Source organism: Hypanus sabinus, chromosome 26, assembly GCF_030144855.1.
Source record: "Hypanus sabinus isolate sHypSab1 chromosome 26, sHypSab1.hap1, whole genome shotgun sequence".
NCBI lineage: Eukaryota > Metazoa > Chordata > Chondrichthyes > Myliobatiformes > Dasyatidae > Hypanus > Hypanus sabinus.
The window spans coordinates 20,879,428-20,900,077 of NC_082731.1; positions in this window are offsets into that span (position 1 = coordinate 20,879,428).

Consider the following 20,650-nt stretch of genomic DNA (forward strand, 5'->3'; position numbering starts at 1 on the left):
CGTGGAACAATTGCACGTAGCCACGTCAGATATTAGCTCAATAACAATGCTCAGACGAGGTGAAACAGAAGTGAGGTATGAGCGTAACGGCGACAACGTTCAATCCTGCGCCGTTTGGTGACCATATATTGGGGCGGGAAATACAAAAACCTTCTCAGTAATGAATGGATTGGAGAAGGAGGCCTCTATCGAATGGAAGACTGTGACAGACATCTGCTTATTAACGGAGCCATGCTAAGTGAATTGAAGTGATAAGAATTTAAGAGATTTATTAACATTCTGTCCAGATAATGAAGGGTATTTATGCCGCTCAATGAGAAAAGGGTAGGTATTTAAAATTTATTTTTAAGATTGGAATGATAAATTTTAGATTTTTTACTGGTTATTTTCCCAGTAACCAAAAACAGAAAATACAGCTTTTCAGGGCAAATTACTTGATTCAAAATAAAAAGGTTATTTTTATATATTTCACGAAATTCATCAAAATGAAATGTACAATTTGCCAGTTGAAGATACATTGTCCTATTATCGAAAGGTGTCGTACAGTGTCTTCCGATCGTAGCTTAAAGTTGTCAATCGAACGGCAGAATATAGATGGGACAATTTTAGGACAAACGAGATGGAGAGTTATAATTTCTGAATATGCACAACGTTCAACTGAGAGATTAATAACAATTATCGTGCTTATACCATATGTAGATTTTGGTGGATAAGCGCTGGGAGTTAATTCAAAATATTCAATCGTCTTGATAGTTTAGAACGTGTATATTGATTTATTTAGAGTCTCAAATGCAAGTACAATGCTTAAGACAATAAAGACGCATTGTGTCAACCCTGTTCTGAATTAAGTGACCTAATTTCTGAAAGCAAACGCCATTCATATCGCCAATTGTACAGTGTTTTGTCTTCTAGCAGTAGTCAATCGAAATATATTGCGAACGTTATCTTATTTGTATGTGCACGAATGAAAACTGTCGGTAAACGCAATGGATCGTGACTCAGATCACTGCTTGTTGCAAATACACAGCGTTTATTTATATCGGAAATAATCTGACGCTGGTGTTTAAATAGGGAAGTCTCTCGCGAAAATAAACGAGATTTAAAACAGCAACCCAGCAAAGTGCGATTCATTCATTGATTGAAATCAAAAGCCACTTACTTGCTTCTGAGGGATTTCTCTAAACGATAGCTTCTTCACAGTTTGAAGTATAATGTTCATCGAGACGTACGATTCTTAGGGCAAAGTTTTGTCTGTTTCAATATTAAAGTTCCCATTACAAGGATTAATGAATCCTTACTGATCATGATGCCAACTTCGGATGTCAAATGGTGAATATTCAGAGAAATTAAGTAACACGTAGGAATGACTGAAAATGACGTGGTTTGATAAATATTACAGCCATCGAAGAACAAAAACATCCATGGCAAATGCTAAGTGAATACGTCACTAGTGATATATGTCACTGTGACATATATGAAATCATTGGACTCAACCTTCAGACTTCATTCAGCACTTAGTTTAACCTTGTTTATTTCGCCCTCTATCGAGCTCTCGAAGAAACTGTGAAACTAGGTTTTTGTTCGAGATTGTTGATTTTTTAAAACACTGTGTGCTCATCGCGCAGAGGTACGTGGCTGAGTCAGATATTATAGCGTTCTCAATCGAGAGTTCAGAATATTTTTTGCTGTTATCATAAGAAGCAGATAATCGGTCGGTTACATCCTTATTTCGGTTTACTGTCTTTCCGATGATTCGAATCAAATACTGTGGTCGCTGTCTTGGGCACTGCCTGTACCAGAAAACATACACGGATGCAACAGCATTTGTTTTTAAAGTACAGTTTAGAGTAATATTCCTTCCTTCTTCGATCATCATTGCATCCAATGCCTGTTCTACGGAGTCTTGAAGGCTCCAGTCTAACAGTAAAATAAAAAAAAACAATAAGCTCTACATCGAACAACATGGATACATAAATAGAAAATAAAACGCGTCTACAGAGAATTAAGCAGGTCTGGAATATTACAGAGAAGGAACATCTTACCCAGAAGAAACATAACAATGATGAGCGGCGTGAGGCAGGTCTTCATAATCACTCTGTTTGACTCTGTATTCCAGCAACCACAGAGTGGAGTCTCATTGCTAGAGTATAAATACACATAAGCTTGGACAAACCGACCAATCACATCAGGCAACACAGGTGCTGAGTCTCGAAAGACACAATAGGCGTTCAGACGTAGTAGAGGAAATGAAATTTGGCGAACAGGGTCGTAGAGGTGCACAACAAAGGAGTCAAACTCTTTGCGAGCTGACAGAAACACCGCAGCGCCACGCATAGGCGAATTAATACGGGGCAGCTGCCATTTCTCGTGGAGAACACTGTCAATAATTTGCGCATGCTCATCGAGGCAGATTAAACGGGAGTGGAACGAACTGTGAGTACAGCAAAAGATGCAAGAACAGTCTTTACTCTTCGCTGATGTGGATTTCTGGCAGAAGTTAGAGACGGCAGAATTGATCTGAAAAGCAGAAATGAGCACGCTGCGCAGTGCACGATACTTCGACGTGTTCACATGCAAACGATGAAAGTAGCTTTTCTCTGAATATCTTAGCAATTAATTAGGTGTATGGAAGTAGTGAGTATTTGTGTATAGGCTGTTGTGACGTGAAAGAAGCACCGAGCTCATGTCACATCACCAGGAGCAAAAAAAATATATATTTCAACAGATGGCAGCAAACATTAAGCAATTCTTTCACTTGGACTGTTCATTCATGCAATTTCGCAGCTTAGTGTTCCCAAAGTTTCCGTCTTTTATAATTGCCTTGTGAAATGAAAGTATTCAATTTATGTCATTAACTGTAAACAAACAAACGTGTCGCTGTTGATGCAGTGCTTTTCTTCCATAAACTTGGGCTGAAAGCTCTCGATAATCAAGCTGATCGATATAATAGGAACGAATCATATATGTAAATAGTAATATCCGGATATGGAACAATGCCTCCTTTCCAGAATGCTGAGATTATTCAGCAGATTTATCGCCTAATTTGAATGAAATTCTCACGCAGCTATTTTCTAAGTTACAGACTCACAAATAGTCAAATAAAACCGGATCAACGTTGTTTTCTGCGATTATTCAGCAGGATATGTTGTAGTACCATCCGAGTGGACGTATTCCACATGTTTTGGTTAATGACTCACAAGACGCAGAATCAAAAAAGTAGTCTCGCATTTTGGGACACTGAAATGAGAGGTCATGACCTTGGACTGATGGGTGTGTCACTCAGTATCGGCAAGAGTAAAGAGATTTTTCATTATCATAAAACATCGTTGTATTGGAAGTAAACACATTACCCATTAAGAGAAGCGTTGTGGAAAAGTGCAAATCCATTCAATTGAACACAATCCTTGATTGTATGACCATCAGGTAACACCTAAACAGAGGATGTTTTCAAATTGTGACGTTCTCGAAAGCATAGGCTTGGAAAGTGCATTGCACCTTGCCTTGTGTACAGTATATCAATGATCATCATACTCTGACTCAAAAGCTTTTTACTTTAATTTGAAACAAATTTTTGAATGAAGGCCGATCTCATACAGTGCTTATGATTTGACAAATTAACTGTCTTTGTGGTGACGTGGTCAATCTGTCTTTGTAAAATGGCTAAAGGTATGTTGTGCAGGAGGTTCTTTATAATGAATTCCACTAATTATATATGTTCGATACTTTGCACATCTTCAAATAGGGTCACGTACAAGGGCACTACATGGCTTTGTTCAACACAACACGTTTAAAATTACACGCGCTGTAAACTTTAATGTAAACCTATGGCAAAGACTGCATACCGAGTCCTGAATTTTACAAATGAAAGAGAACGTGAAACAAACGTCCACATGTTCACAGAGCATCTGTGCAGAGCGAAGAAGAGTTCATGCCATTCGTCATATACTTGACATTCTGTTCCAATCTATTGCGAACCAGTGTAATGTGCAGATCGAGTGACGGCAGTGCAACGGAGACCCGAGTATTAATAATAATTTTTAGGGAACCATTCAGCATGAACGGAGGATCAATTAATATTCGAAATTTAATTTAATATTATCAGACATAGTGAGAATATTTTCGCAGCAATAATTAGTGCTTTCGCATATATATATTTATATATATCAGGAAATGACAGCGTCACTAATGAGATAATGTCTCATAGTGAATTCAGCTCAATCAAGATGTGCATAATTTTCCTCTATTTAGAATGAATTATTAATTTTCACCTAAATAATCTGAGCTTACATTTCTTCATCTGATATATTTTTCTTCCTTTTTAATTGAAATATTTATCAATCAGCTGGAAAATGTCTTTGTTAAATCCGTGTCCACTGTTAAGAGAACCATAAGGCTTTGATCCACCATGTAGAACTTGCTCCTTTTTTCTCTAGACTTCGATAAAGGAGCGTATTTGAATAATAAACTGCGACCAACATCTTAAGGTTTTAGACTAAAAGGCAACCTCATCGCTTCAATGCATAATACATAAATGCATAATTATCAGATAATTAATACATAATCAATACTCTTTCTGAAAATGTAACATAAACAGATAAATATATAAACACGTAAACGAAAGGTAGGTGAATAAATAAATCAAATTATATCTATATGTAAATAAATAATGGCAGCAACAGGCAAATAAATAGTTCTGGACATAAAGAGATAAAGGATAAATAACCAAACAGATAAAAATATGTAATGGCGTTAAAACGATTCAGCAGATACAGCGTCGCATGATGATACTGCAAAAAAAATGAGTCAACTACCCTAGGAGGGTGTGATAAATTCAGGAACATTCCAAAACGATTTTTAACTCGACAGTTACTCTCAATTCTAGTCAGACGAATTTTGCTTTTCAAATAGTTGTACTCTTTGGGACATTACATTCCTTCCGAGTATTACCGTGGATAATAGATAGGGTATTTCGTGCTCCGTTACAGAAATGTTCAAAATAATCTTTCAGAATATATTTTCTCACTGCATCTCTCTGTTCATATTATGAAATTAACGCTCAACTTTTAAGACGGTCAGAAATATAGAATATAAATAAAAAATGGGAATTTGTAATCAAAACCCTGTCGCAAACTCAGCCGTTTCCTACTGTTAACGTATTTACCGCGCCTGAGTTGGATTGTCGCTATGTGCAAAGCAAGAATCGCACAACTACGGTGCAATCCATTTCTGCTTCTGAACACTCTTACACTCCTGTACATTCACTGTGAACACTGGGTGGAAATTAATTTGAATACGTCAAATTAAAGGATATATAATCGGATATGTTGTTCCGGTAATTTCTGTCAACTTGTCACATGAGAAGGATTAACCAATCGATGCAGTAATGAAGGAGCTCACCTGATGCATTGTAATCAGTTTGATGGGCTCTGAAAAAATTACAAATAGCATGGGCGTTTAGTTGAATTTGTCGGTCATCCTGTACCGTTTAATAAATTGACTAAGAATAGAAATTTATCCCGACGTCGCACCTAATATTTGATTTGTAGAGCATCCCGATTCTTATTTATTTACTTTTTTTGTTTGATTACTTGTTTATTTCATGAGATACATTGAGGAATTTGCCGGTTTTGCACCGAGGTACGCAGCCCGGCAATCACCAGATAAAATCCGAACCTAATCATGTTATTCTTTAGAATAGCCCATCACCCTACCAAATACGGCCAAACGTTTGACAGTTGGAGGAACAGAGAGCAAACGACGTACATCCCAGGTTGTCCGCGGAGAAAATGCAATCCCTTTAGAAGCAGTGATGAGGATTGAATACATGTTATAAGTACAGTAGGACGTTGGCCTAAATGTTATGCTCCTGTGTGGTTGCAGGACCTCTTTCTCATTCTTTATGAAATGTTACATACCCTGTTGCTATCTTGTGACTGTCCTATAACCATGACGTAATTGAGTACCTGGTGAGCATGATGCAATGGTCTTGTAATCGTGTGGTGATGTAATTTCCCGCTAGTGTGAAGTAATTTTCCCAGCGGCGAGAGGGCATGAAATGGCCGGTTCAAACAGGTATAAAATGGGAAAGCCTTGCTGTGAAGCAGGAGTTTTTTTTTTTGGTTGGGACGTCGTTTAAGTTCCTCTGTTATGCTGTGTATTCCTCTCATGACGCAGTTTTGTTTTAAAGTGGAGTTTTACATTCTATCCTAAGTCTCAATATATATTTCCGGCAGTTTCGCCACAACGCTGACAAATTTAGTACAGTCGGAGAGTGAAGAATTTACCGAAATACGGAAAAGCCGAAGGATCGAGAAAATTTGGTGTCGTTGGCGGTATACTGTAGGATCGACTTTGTTGACTCCTCGTTTAAGGAATTAGTAACCTGCATCTGAGATAACCCCTGTCTTGTGTAAGGGAAGAATGAGTTGGAGCAGCGTTATTCGTCAAGGAAAAAGTCTGTTCTTTAAACCTTTAAATTTCCTTCCTAGTAAATCCTTCAGGCAAAGCATATATCCACTAAGATCAGGAGTAACGTCACGTAGTCCAGGAAATCATTACTTCAGGCATGTTTCTCCTAATTGACTGTGGAAAACATTGGCCTTTTGCATTTACCAATTTTCAGAAATGTGTTTGCATTTATCGCTTTAAGAACTTTTCGAGTTGCCGTATAGCCGTTAACTTCCGGTTAAGTTCGTCCTATGTATTTCTTGATTTGTTGTTGAGCTGAGTTTAAATAACTGTTTCTTTGTTTATAAAAAAACCTTCTCAATTCTATATTGATTGTTGCCGTAACATAACGGTAATTATTGGCAACTGAAATCTTTCTCAAAAGTTTTGCAGTTTCTCCTAATCAATCTCTCTCCAACTAATTTGGAAGTTTAGGCCGATTTCCTGTCCGTCGCCAAGACTGTAACATTTGCCAGCTTCTGGATATTTCTCCCAATGTAAGATTTATCGCGGCGAAAATCGACTTAGCTTGGTCGATATTGCGTTTCGAAGCCAAACCTCCCTGAGCTAACCATCGTTCTGGCGATTGACCTGTTCATTGCCGGCGCCGTAAATTTCTTTACTTTATAAAGCAAATCTGTTATTACAACCTGTTTCGCGGCTGGCTGCTAGTCATTCGTACCTCTTTCATTTGCATAGGTGATAATTGGGTGTAAACCACAAACCATACATTTCAGTTTCAGTTCAAACAGTTATAGAGGAACTGAATTAATCTTTAATCATGAACACATTGCAGTTACTCAAGTGCGTACCCTGCTAGCGCTGAATATTATGTCGGTGATACATAATCTTGTGGATGTTTGCCCGCAAATGATCCCAAATTAAGGAATACAATATAATCAGTTACTGGTGGCTTTGTGGCGCCATTTCTCTTGCTGCGGTTGACCATATAGAGATTTTTTTTTATTAAACGTGGAATTAACAACTGGCCTATTCAATGAATATAGTTCAAGTTTTACTTCAACACCAGCAGACATCTGCTTGAACCACTCAGTTTCTACACAAACCCTTGTACACAGTATTGGCTGTTCATAATCTTGTGTAGTAATTAGGACACGCAATTTATGTTGTGAGCTCACTTTGTGTAAAATAAAACAAGTACACTGATACATATCAAGTTCGGTAGATTGAGTGCAACAGGGCAAGAAGTTCTGTACGTTTTAGAAAATAAGCAGAAATAGAATCTGCTGGTTCCGGTTGATTTCTGTTATACATAATAGTCGTCATTTGAACCTCATTCTTTGTGTTCTGACAAACGTTCGTCGGAATGAATAATCCGTCGTCATTTGGAGCGACTACATTTCAAATTAACCAATGAAATAAGCAGAAAACTGAAGCTCATTTTTCAATCGGAAGAAATATTTAGAAATAAGCCAGTCGTTGAAAGTGGAAGGATATCCAAACTAACTCTGAGGTAGTGAGCAGCTCAACTCTGCAGCTTGTATATTCTTTTCACACATACACTCGCTTGTCATCGTAAACCAAAATTACTTTCCATACTTTTGTTTTACTATACAGTGAGCAAAACTAAGAGAGTTACAATATAAACAAGGAGGTATTTCTCAGAAACGTATAGAATGATTCCTTTAAGTGTCATATTATCATATCGAGCTATCCCATCGATCGGGTTCACTCATCCTAAATCCCTGGCTATAATCAGGGATATAGTGCCATCCAACCACAAAACCTTCTGCTGATATTGTGCATACTTTTACTGTCCCAGTTGCTGTCCTCCCGCACTGCATCTTATTTAACTAGGCAACATGTATAAAATTTATCATTTTCCATATAGCTACATAAACGTGATTACAACAATTTCATTCTGAAGGACTGTTCATTTGAATCAGTAACTACGTTTGCCATCTCCGTTGGGCACCAAGTCTCCTTGTATTTAGTAGCTATTGATCCGTCTGAGAGAGAGGCGGTAACCACCTAGCGAAGGCCCCATACATTGAGCAACCGGCTTTCATTCATTCGATTCTGCGTATAATATTGGATATTCGTGAAGAACTATTGTGAATTGAGGCACTCTATAAAACCGCTTCCATCGTGTATCTATCCAAACTTCTCTTTAACATTGGAATTGAGCTCGCATCCACTATCAGTGTTGTAAACTCATTCCAGACTCACCACACTCTAAAGAAGTTTGCCATCATTTTCCCCTTAAACATTTCATCTTGCACATTTAACCCATGGTCTCTAACTGTCGTCCCACCGAACATCGCTGGAAAAAGCCTGATTTCTTTTACGGTGTCTATACCCCTTCTAATTTTGTATATCTCCTTCACATCTCCCATCACTCTTCTACGTTTCAAAGAATGCAGTCCTGACCTATTCAGTCTTACCTTATAACTCAGGTCCACCAAAACCAGCAACATCCTTCTAATATTTCTCTGCACTCTCTCAATCTTCTTTACATCTTTCCTGCAGGTAAGTGACCAACACTGCACACAATTCTCCAAATTAGACCGCAAGAATGTCTTATACAACTTCAACATCCCATCTCCTCTCCTCAATACGCTGCTTTATGAAGGCAAATGTAAAAAAAAACACAAAAGAAAACTCCTTTTCCGACCCTATCCACAGTGCCGATAATAGCATTCACACCCTTGGAAGTTTTCATATTTTATTCTTTTACAACATTAAAACACAGTGGATTTAATTTGTTGTTTTAGATAATGAGCTACAGAAGCAGGCTCTGCTCCATACAGACGAATCCATTCTCTGCACATTCACGTGTCTGTCTAACGGCCTTATTAACAACCACTGACGTATCTGCCTCCACCATTATCCTTGACAGCCTGCTCCAGGCACACACCACTCTCCGTGTTTTAAAATGAACTCTGCAATCATGAATCACCTTCAAATTTTGAACTACTTACCTTGATGCTAAATCCTCTATTATGTGATACTTTTGAGGCCCCCTGTTCGTCACGGTCAACCATGGGTGTTCCATCTGAACTGTCTATTAACTGTGAGTAAGCGTTCGGCACGCACTAGAAAAGCCGAGATGACTTACTTCCGTGATATAATTGTTATACCGTTATATGTCAAGGGGAGGGGTCATTAATTATTATCTTAGACATTCGGAGGCTTTTGGAGCGAGATGGTATACGGAGTAGGATCAGTGGTGCATGTGGTGCATGTTGACCCAGAGGCGGCCATGGACGGTACAGGTAGAAAATGGGCGCTGTGAGGACGTGGGGAGACTGATCACGCAGTAGCAGAAATGATTACACCGCCGTGCCATTCCTGAATGGGGTACGGACTCGTAGGATGAGGAAATAACGGTGTGATATATGCTGCCTTTTGATAACAGAGAGAAAATAAGAAGCATTGAAAACCTGCTGCACAATACAAGCCCTGCGGCCCACAAAGCTGTGCCAAACATGTCCTTACCTTAGAACCCCCAGCCTTACCCATAACCCTCTACTTTACAGAGCTCCAAGTATCCACCCAGGAGTTCTTAAAAGAGCCTATCTCTTTCGCCTCCACCAACACCGCCGGGTGCGCTTTTCATGCATTCACCACACTCTAAGAAAACGAAAACGTACCCCTGATAACTCCCCAAAAATCAAGGAAGACAGTCCCAACTCTTCTCATGACGAGTCAGTTGAATTGGTGTGCACTGGCAGTGAACAGGGAGGTTTGCAACTGCACCATACTGTCAGGATGGAGTCTGAAGTAACTGGAAATGAAGCTGAGCTCAGATAATTAGCCGAAAGGTCTGAGCTGCCGGAAGGCACAAGAAATCGTTCGGGGGAAGCTTTGCTAGACAGAGCAAGAGAATCATAAAGAGTGTCTTACACTGAAGAAATAGAATGTGGCGTAAGGAGGTCTCAAAGGGTCGAGAGACCCCAGTAGAATCTGGCCTATATAACCCCTGGAGTTTTACGACTATCTCCCTCGTGAAATATGTCAACATATTTAATAATCCATTGCAGGTTCTCAGCGTTTTCAAAATTCCTTTAAATGCCATGTTATTAATGAACGAAAGGCAAATTATTTCGAAGTCATCAAGCCATTACTATTTTGGAGGCGGATAGTGTAATGCCCTGGTTCCATTTTTAACTGTTATGTTATTAGCATTTCATATATTCAGTAATTCTGTAAGAGCGCTCTGTTCTACTTTCATCATTTCTGGATTATTCCTGAGGATAAGCGATGAAGAGGAATGTGCGCCATCCAAGTAAGATGATAGAACTGACGTCAAATTATTGTGGTGAAGGACACTCACAGTGCGCCTGGGAAACTGGTTCGGCGGGAGATGAAGAGAGAAGATTCTGGAGGGAACAGGTCGTACTGATCCACATAGTTCGTCATCTTGATTCAATGATGTCAGGAACGATAATCGATTGAGGATCGGTGAACATAGTGTAACGCTGAGCTCCAACGAGTGCACATTTGACTGTTTCTTTCTTTTTGTTTTTCTTTACTAACCTTAAGTTAATTTAAAATTCTTTAATATATTGCTTTCTGTAGTTTGCCGGGTACTGTCTTTCTTTTCGTGGCACTAATTTGCTGCAGAGTAGCACATTAAACAGCATGCACAGAACTCCGGTTTGGCGTGTGAGAGCCGACTTTGGCGGGAGCGGACAGTGACTTCCAGCGACTGATTCAGCCAACGAAAACAGGGGTTTTCATTTGTTGTTCAGCTTCAAGCAGTCTAACATATACAAGAAAAAAAGAAATCCTAATAAGAAACACTTTCAAAAAGTAAATCTTGTCCAGTGTGATGTAGAGTACATACGCAAACAGGGTAACTCTGAGACAAAGACAGAAATACTGTAAACGAATCATGACATGGAAAATGTGAGCAGAAAATATAAAAAAAACTAAACGAGCCCAATAGATTGAACCCGAGCGTTAAACTGCTCATGCCTTTTCGACATGTTTCACTCTATGCCAATTTGGACCACGCTTTTATTTTCTTCTTTTCTATATATATCTACATGCTATTGAGTACACCATTAAAGTATTAGTTATTAAAACATCATGAATTTTCCATTCTCATATTCATTCTGTCTATCCTACTAATATTTGTAATTTCGTTTTACGTGTATTCATCGAACATCCCTACAAGATCTCTGTTTCTATATTAGCATCGAAATGTACTTTGAATGATATATTATTCCTTGCTGGCTTCAGCTCAACGGTCGCTCAGTTCCTATCTGCACTACTCTCCGTGCAAGATCCTCTGTGTTAAACAATATTTCAGTTGAACTGCTCTAGCATTCACTCCTCACGCTAATGCAACGCAGAGAGATGTTATCAGTGGGAAAAATGCTTAAGCGTTCTATCTTACGTATGTAACTAATACCTCCCCCAGTTCTCTCATCTGCCTTCTGCATCGAATTAATAAAAAATGCCTTTGGACTAATCAATGTCTAGTCTTTTATTAAATTCTTCCTTTAATAAATCTGTGATTGCTTTAGTATGTTGAGCTGTTCTGTTGCAATATGATAACATGTCTTTCTTTTCATAATCTTTCACGCCAATACCCATGACAAACAGGGAAAGTTCATACTCATAATGTAGTAAACGCTATTTGTATTTCATTTGCTGCTTTTCGCCGCAGTATCTTTAACTGTCTGTGTACATGGGAATTGTCGGTGAGAATTACGCAGAACTATCATTAATTTGCTATATGTGAGTACATCGTGCAGACAATTACATATAATATTTTATTGTTTTTTTCTATAAAAGAAGATCAAAAATAGCAAAAATAGAAATTTGAAAGAAAAGTAGATGATAGAAACCGTCAGGGAGCACATATAGATATCAAATGAAAACAGTGTTGACGATTTAATTTGTAATCCCAAATCCTTGCAACTACATTTTTTTATTTCAATTTTAGTTACTGCAGACAGTGCCTTTGTTAATATAGTTTTGAGTTTGGTCTGAACTCAGTACACAAGACTGCTTTGCACTTATTATGCCAAATATTGGCTATGGCTCTTATATTACACACATATCTATACGTGTCTGGGAGCAATTAATTTATATATTACGAATAAACTCCTCCCGGGCTTCCAGCTGGGTTCAGTGGTAATATTTCACTGACGAGTCAACAACATCTTCTGCGACCCTCATCAAGGACTTTGCAAGGTATGTCTCCGCCAGTGATGCTTATATCCCAGTCTACCATTTTTCGGATTTGCTAGTCCTCGTCTAATCAGGCTTCAGGTCCCACATCATATTTGCAATCAAATTAATCTTGTTATTTATAGCGAGTCAGCCTTTGTTAGATTTTTTTTTTGCTGATATTCCATTTTAATGGTTGTCTTCAACATCCGTTTCCTGAAGCCATCAGCGAGGTACAGTAAGTTTTTTGTCGTGAAAGTCAATCCCATGACCATTCCCAATGCAATGCTCTGCTACAGATGATTATTCCGGGTAACCCAACAAATACAGCTCCTGTGCACCTTAAGGACGGTTTCAAATTGGATTAACCATGTGGAACCCATTCTGGATCCGAAGAGTGTCTATGATAAATTAAGACGATTACACACCAGGTAACTTCGAAATGGCTGTAACGTGGAAAAAAAATAAATCAATCAATCCTTTAAAAGGACCGACGGAAAAACCAGAATATTGGGTGGAATCCATTGTTACCACCTTTGTTCTTCATATATATCCACCGAGTTCTGTCGTATCGCAAGGATTTTAAGATATACGGATCTCGTTAGCATCCACAAACCAGTAAGGAAGCTCAGATCGCCCCAGTGAGTATTGGCAAAGAAGCATTGTGAATGAACCTATTGAAATGAAATCAGACAAATAGGATGTTAACAAAGACGAAGCTCTCACTAAAATTAAGTCGACTATAAACAGCGCAGGAGAGCGGAAGTCTGATTGGAGGAGGACTATCCAATCATGGTGTCGATCAAAGGGTGTATATATTCCACAAGACTAGACATAGCCTGGCATCATCCCTGTAGAAGATGTCTAGTCTATTATCGAAATGTCACTGAACGACCTTGTTGAGGAGACCGACCACGTGGCACAGACACATTACTGAAGTCAACTGCCCCCAAAGATTGTTTTCTCGTTATTTTTGCAGGAAGTTTTGACATTGCTCTCAGAGAATTCCTACTTCTTCAGACGACAACGAAGCTTCAATTTCTCAGCAAGCCAGAAGACTAAAAGACATAAGAGCAGAAAAAGCAGAATTAGAATCAGTAGATTTCGTCCTATCGAGTCTACGCGGTCATTTCATCATGGCTTGTTTATTACCCCGATCAATCCATTCTTCTGCATTCTAATTCAACCCGTAAACTTTAATGCCAGCCATAGCTTATCAGAAAAAATGAGAAAACAAATATATATAACCGCCCAACGTTTTAAACATAAACAATCTCTTTGTAATTTGAATGAATTCCATAATTCACCAAACCCTGGCTTTATAAGTGAGAGCGAGAGAGAGAGAGAGAGAGAGAGAGAGAGAGAGAGAGAGAGAGAGAGAGAGAGAGAGAGAGAGAGAGAGAGAGAGAGAGAGAGAGAGAGAGAGAGAGAGAGACAGAGAGAGAGAGAGAGAGAGAGAGAGACAGAGAGAAAAAAAGAGCAGAGAGTGAGAGAGGGAAAGAACGACATAGAAGACAGAGAGATGGAGAGAGAGAGAAAGAGAGAAAAAAGGAGCAGAGAGAGAGAGACAGAGAAACTGAGAGAGAAAGAGATATAGAGGTGGTGGAGAGAGAGAGTTTGTCTGTCTGTGTGAGAGAGAGAGGGGGAGTGAGAGAGGGAGGGGGAGAGAGAGCAGGGAGACAAACAAACATGATTTCAATGGTGCACACACACCAGCTGCTAATCAAACGTTTGGAATACGATAGTTTTACTGTATGTTCCGATCTAATAATACGACATTTCAAAGCACTCCGCCAATACCATATTGCAACGACTAATTGCAGATGAAATGAAGGCTTCCATTAGCAATATATCGGTCCCGAAATGTTAAATTAAACACACAATTTAATGTGTCTGTTATTAAAAATACCTCGGAGTTGGAAAAGTGGAGCAGGCGGCTCAGTCTGTATGGTGTGGGGATTCCTCTGACATCTGATGTCGTCGGATCTAATCTTTAGTAAAAGCCAATGCATTTGTTGAAAGACAAATATCAGTCCAGTAAGACATGGTTGGGACATGGAGAGGGTAAAGCCGACTGCTGCTCTTCATCATCGTAGTTTTCGATATTGCAGCTGTCCAGCAACAATTAATATATAATTGAGTCAAGCTTATTATCAAACATAAATATTTACTAAACTCTGCTCAACAATAGTGAAAAGTATTGAAATGATTAATTTAAGCGGCAGTTAACTGCCATAAGGCAACTCAGGACGAGCTCTTAAAGTGGTAAATTCGAAAACAGTCTTAAAGTGGCAAATGCGAACACAGTTATAAAAGGGTAAATTCGCAAGTCAAGGTGATTTTACAGTCAATTTGGAAAGACTTTCCTGAAATAATTTTCTCGACGACGTGACGTTGCTCCTGATCTCAGCTGATGTATAGCTTGTCCGAAGGATTCTCGATCAAGTAAATATACGGCTTAAGGGAACTGACCTTTTTAATCTGGAGAGTAGACACTGCACCAAACCCTCTTGCTCTTGCTGATGTTATCTCAGATGCAGGCCACTATTCTTGTACGAAGACTCAATAATGTCGTCCTTTATAAAACCACAGAACGACACCACCTTTCCCCACTTCTTCCTTCACTCTCCAGTCCTGGACTGTGAAGATAAATCACAGATACCCTAAAAAAGCACTGGCAAAGATTGGCGAAACTGTCGGCACAACGATTTTACCTTACAATAGAAAGTAAAACTCCACCTTAAAACGAAATTGCTTAATGAGATGAATACGCAGCAAAACTAAAAACTAACGAATTAACGGACGAACCAACCAACACAAAACTCCTGCGTCACAGCAATGCTTTTATACCCGTTGGTACAAGCCATCACATGACATCACACTGGCGTGAAAATTACATCATGTTACCTTACACTGGCGGGAAAATTTACATCACCCCACCATCGCGGCAATTACATCATGCATCACTTGAGCTGGCTGAAGCTCTAAGTGTTCATGTGTATGATGTCCTTGCTGATTAAGTTAACCACTAGAAACATGGGAACAGAAGAGTTGTGAAGCAGCTTTACATTAGTAGAGTTAATAACAGTCTTGAAATGTATGGCATGACATTTTTCAGTAACTGGAGAAGAATATGTTTATTTGTGTCCATAATTAAAGTATCAATCTGTCTACTCACGTTCTTCCTGCTTTCTGATTTACGTGAAGCATATTGCATTCTTGCACGAAAAAATGTTTTGCAACTGAGTGGCGAGAAATTTTCGAAATATAGATAAATCGTTATTAATGCCATCAGATCCTTGGGTACCAAGGCAGAACAGGAAGTTTTGCTTCTCAAAACTAAGACTGTACTCACTGTGGATGTAAAGGAGGCCAAATACTAATAAGTGCTTTTGAGAATTGAAATCGTATTGGTATTTGTAATCACCTGGATATCTGCTTCATGGCTGTTCACTAAAAGGTGAAACATGCGAACATCAAAGAAATGTACATTTCCGCATTCAATACTGTTATCTGCTCAAAACTAGTCAATTCGTTTCAAGGCCTCATTTCTTCCTTGTAAAACTGGGTGCTCGATTTCCACAATCTCCATCAGTACAGTTGCACCACAGCTCTGTGTGCTATTCTGCTATTCCTCCTACGCTACTCACTTTACACTACTGACAATGTGGTTAACATCAGTTGAACCGCCTTTTTACATTTCCTATCGATATTGTTTGCCGAATCAAGTGTGATAACGATTCAGTAGAGAGGAAGGAGATTGAAATCTATCACAACAATACTATCTTATTTAATGTGAATAAGACCAAGGAGCTGAATGTTGATTTCAGTGGAGGAAACTGGAGGTACATGTACAATACTTTATCAGACGAATCAGTGATAGGGAGGGTCAGCGACATTAACTTTAACACCTCTCGGAAGCAACGTTTCTACTTCCTGAAGTTTACTCAGGTACAATCTGACATGGACACACTCCTACATAAATTATATTGATTGGCTTCATCACTCTTATATGGAAACGACAAATGACTTTGAACGGAACATTCTACAAACAGTACTTCATACAGCGAAGTCCATCACCTATAAAAAATACCGCTTCATTAACTACACAGATCGTTGTCGCAGCGGAAAAAAAAAAAGAAAAAAACATTCATGATCAGCCACCTCCACCACCAGAGTCATGCACACCATGCGGATTACCATCAAGGAGAAAATAAGTGAGGCTCAAGACTGACGTCCGCAGGTTCAGGAAATAACTCAACTCTCAAATATCAGGCTGTTGAACCTGAGGGGGAAAACTTGTATCTGCAAGGTTGTGTGCCATATTTCAATGACTCTATTACAGTAACTGAATTTCCTGAGTATGCTCATAACTAAATGATCTCAGTGGTAAATTTACTTTAAACTTTGATTTGGGGAACAGAGCGAAGATGCCCGAAGAATCTCTGCAGTCTAGCCGAGTTGTTTTTTTTTCTGTAATTATAGGCAGCGCCGACAGCTTCAGGCAAAGTTTGTGCCCGCGAAGGTTAGGCAGGTAAACTATTGCAACATCTGGAAAGACTGTTTGGGCCCTGATTATTGTAGAGCGACAAGGTGAATGCGGAACATTAGCGCATATACCATTTGCAAGAGAAATTAACAGCATCGAGTTCCGTATGCAGTTGCGCATGAGGTAATCACACAAAATGTGATCCCTCTTGAAAGTGAAAAGAAATTGGTTAAGGTGTAGAGAAAGTTTGGCTTCGATCTGTCTCGTGAACAACAGCGGACATTCCGTGGAGTCATGTTCTGGCTGAATTACCTATGTACATAGGGAACTTTATTCCTCACAAAGCGATGGGACGATGGGCAAAGTTGCCAATGCGCGTGAGTACACCATTGGTTTTAAAGAAATGGAACCCCTGTATTTTAAATAATGATAACATTTCAAACGTTCTTTCGTTTTTATTGAAAGCATCATGCTGCGATTGGGATACCCAGGAGACAGGATAACAACGACAAAGGGCGACCATTTTTACCAGTGGAATTGTGGGAAGAGGAATAGTGCACATAGTTGTGAGAGTCTGTATGTTAATGAAATATATCAGAAGTGTGTGTACAAGCTGTTGACTGAAATCCCCAGTGATAATATGGTTGATGTGTGAGATAACCATACGTTTGTTCCTTTATGATATTGATGAGATGTTTTGTTTCATCAGAATATGAGCACATCTTTCACCATTAAGCTGTCTATTCATCCGCCAGCCCCTACAAATTATCAATCCATTCGGATTGCCCACAGAAGCAATTCTTGACTTAAGTCGAAATGTTCCATTTAAACAGCACCAGAGTCGAGTAATCCGATTTTGGTAGGATATATGTAAAATATAGAAGAGAATACTATCGGTTTCGTGCTGGATACTGGATATCTTAAAACCATTCAATTATGCCTTCTGATGTTATTTAGCATGTGTTTCTACGTTGCTTGCCCAGCAACGTATTTTGATGTTTATTTTGATGTGCTCGCCCTCTTTCGAGCTCATGTGAAATTTTTGACAGTCTTTTTTTTTTGTTCAGTGCAAAAGATACTTTGATACATTTTGTTTCGCAGTGGTAAATGGCGGAGTAGCGTATGAACAGAATCATTATGTATATAATTTGCAAATGTCATACCATCGGTCTATTCCATCCATTTGTTGATTTGCTTTCTCTGCTGGAAACCGTAACGATTACTTTCATTGTTGTCTGTTCACGAACATATCTGTGCGAGCACCACCTGGTTGCAAAGTTAAATTCAAAACGGTCTTACTTTTTACATGGAAGGTTGTTTAAACGAGCAACTGTTTCACGGTGTCTTGATAATCTCAGTGTAACTGTAAAATAGATAATAAATCACAATCAACAATTCCAACAAACTGCAAACATAAATAAATATGCGTCGTTGAAGGATATCTAGAGTAGATTCGAAAGTTACAGTACTGTTCTGGAGTACCTTTCGGTATTAAAGTGGTATTCTAGATTAATGTCGGTTACTACAATGAAGTAACAACTTATCGAGGAGGAACCTAATAATGAGGAGCGGCAGGTATCCGACTTTTACAATAACGTTCCCCGACTCTGTAATTCTGTAATAGTGCATTTTAAAAGGGTTTTCCAATTGAAAATGCAAAAAAAATCTGTCGAATTCAACAATCCCCTGGAGCATACTAACAGTATCAAATCTGTGGCAAAAGGCTTTCAAACGTGGTGCCCGATTCGACAGGTCAGTTCTCAACCGAAAAAAGATAGGCAAAAATGGAGTAAAGTCTTTGTGTGTCAGCACTAACTGCACAGCGCCACTCAGCGGTGAGAGATCTTAATGTAGCTGGAGGGCTTCATGGAGAAGATTGTCTTCAAGCTACACTTGCAAGTCGAGGCAGATTACGCCAGAAGCAGGAAAGTCAATGTAGCGAAGTAAGTGTGCCAAAATGTAGATAGCAAAAGGCAGTAAACATCATAATCGATTTCAGGCAGAAAATAGGGAGATCAGAGTTGAAATAAAAAAGCTGAAACTTCAGGCGTGCAGCATTTCTTCGTCTCTCTGTGGTGTCTGCGAATTCAGCCTTTCTCCGAAAAATTTCAGGAATTATCGAAAAGATAGTAGTGTTGAATATTTATGTAGGTATCTTTGAGAACTGAAGGAAACCCAGAGGTTCTTTTGTACAGTTGCTTCCAGTGGCACTGAGTATTTGCAAATACTCCTTACTGGGCAATCGATTGGAGGGACGTTTGCAGTTCGTCCTGTTATTGTGCACACCTCTGAAAATGGTAAAATGTATATTGTCTATCCTCCTCTCAGATATTTGCTAGATCGCACTTGCTCAAGATGATGTGCATTGCTGAGTCTCAACGAGCTGGAGCTCTGCTGTTATACAGCATGCAGTGTTTCTGCGCGTAATGCATCACACAAAGTATGATGTAAAGGCGGAAGTACAACAGCTTCCACAGATATTTATTTTCGGCTGACTTGAATCCACCGCTACAGTTGCTGACAAAAAAATTAAAAAAAAGAAACCCTGGCATCAAAGCATTCCAGATTGTTCTGCTGATGCACAGTTATATCTGTACAGAAACAACAAAAATAGTTAATTCTAGTGATGCATTCCTTAACTGCATCATTGTGAAATGTCTCTAAAGTTGAACATCAGTAACTATTTCCTCATTGTTTTATGATTACCGCTGCACTCTATCGCTAATGGATTTATTACAGAAAAGCCTGGGGAATAATTACAATCAGTTCTGTCAACCCTTTATTGTGTATTAGGAGCCAATCATTTTACATTTTAATTTTGGATTCACAATATCAGTTTTGGGATGCCTTTCATCTCAGCCATCAACATTATTCAGCTTTAATCACAAGTTCCAATCCTGGTTCTCAGATCCTCTTCCTGCAACTGGATTGGATCTCCTTAACGGGACACCTCCTGGTACACCAACTGAAAAGAACATCTCATCGTCGCTGACGACCAACAGTTCTGCAATTCTACAATACCTTCTCGACCCCTACAGCAAGCACGATTTTAAGGCTTCGAAAAACTATAATCTGTTCATTACATTTGACGGCAATATAGATATTGTTTGCATAATTTCGGATAGAGACAAAAAGGCGTCCGGCATCTGTAGAGATCAGCTGCTTGAGTCCTGCCTTAGTAATATCAAAGTTAATTTTGCACTTCAGGAATGGAAGGCGATGGAAAACATACCAATCTCTATCGAAGGATAGGAAGTGGAAAGGGTAAGCAGTTTGGAAGGCGTGGCTCTCGATATCTCGGTGGATGTATACTTGGTACAATTACGAAGAAGGCATTACAGTGGGTAAATTTCACTGGAGGCCTGAGTATTTGTCCTCCATCAGATACTCACAGTAATTTCTAGAGACATATGGGGAACATTATAACTGGTTGCGTTTGTATCTGCTATGGTAGGGAACTGCACTGGAACAAAAGAAAAATAAATAACGGCAGAATATTTTAAACTCAGCCAGCTTCATCATTGACACAACACTCAAAAGAATCCAGGATACCTGACAAAGGCGATACTG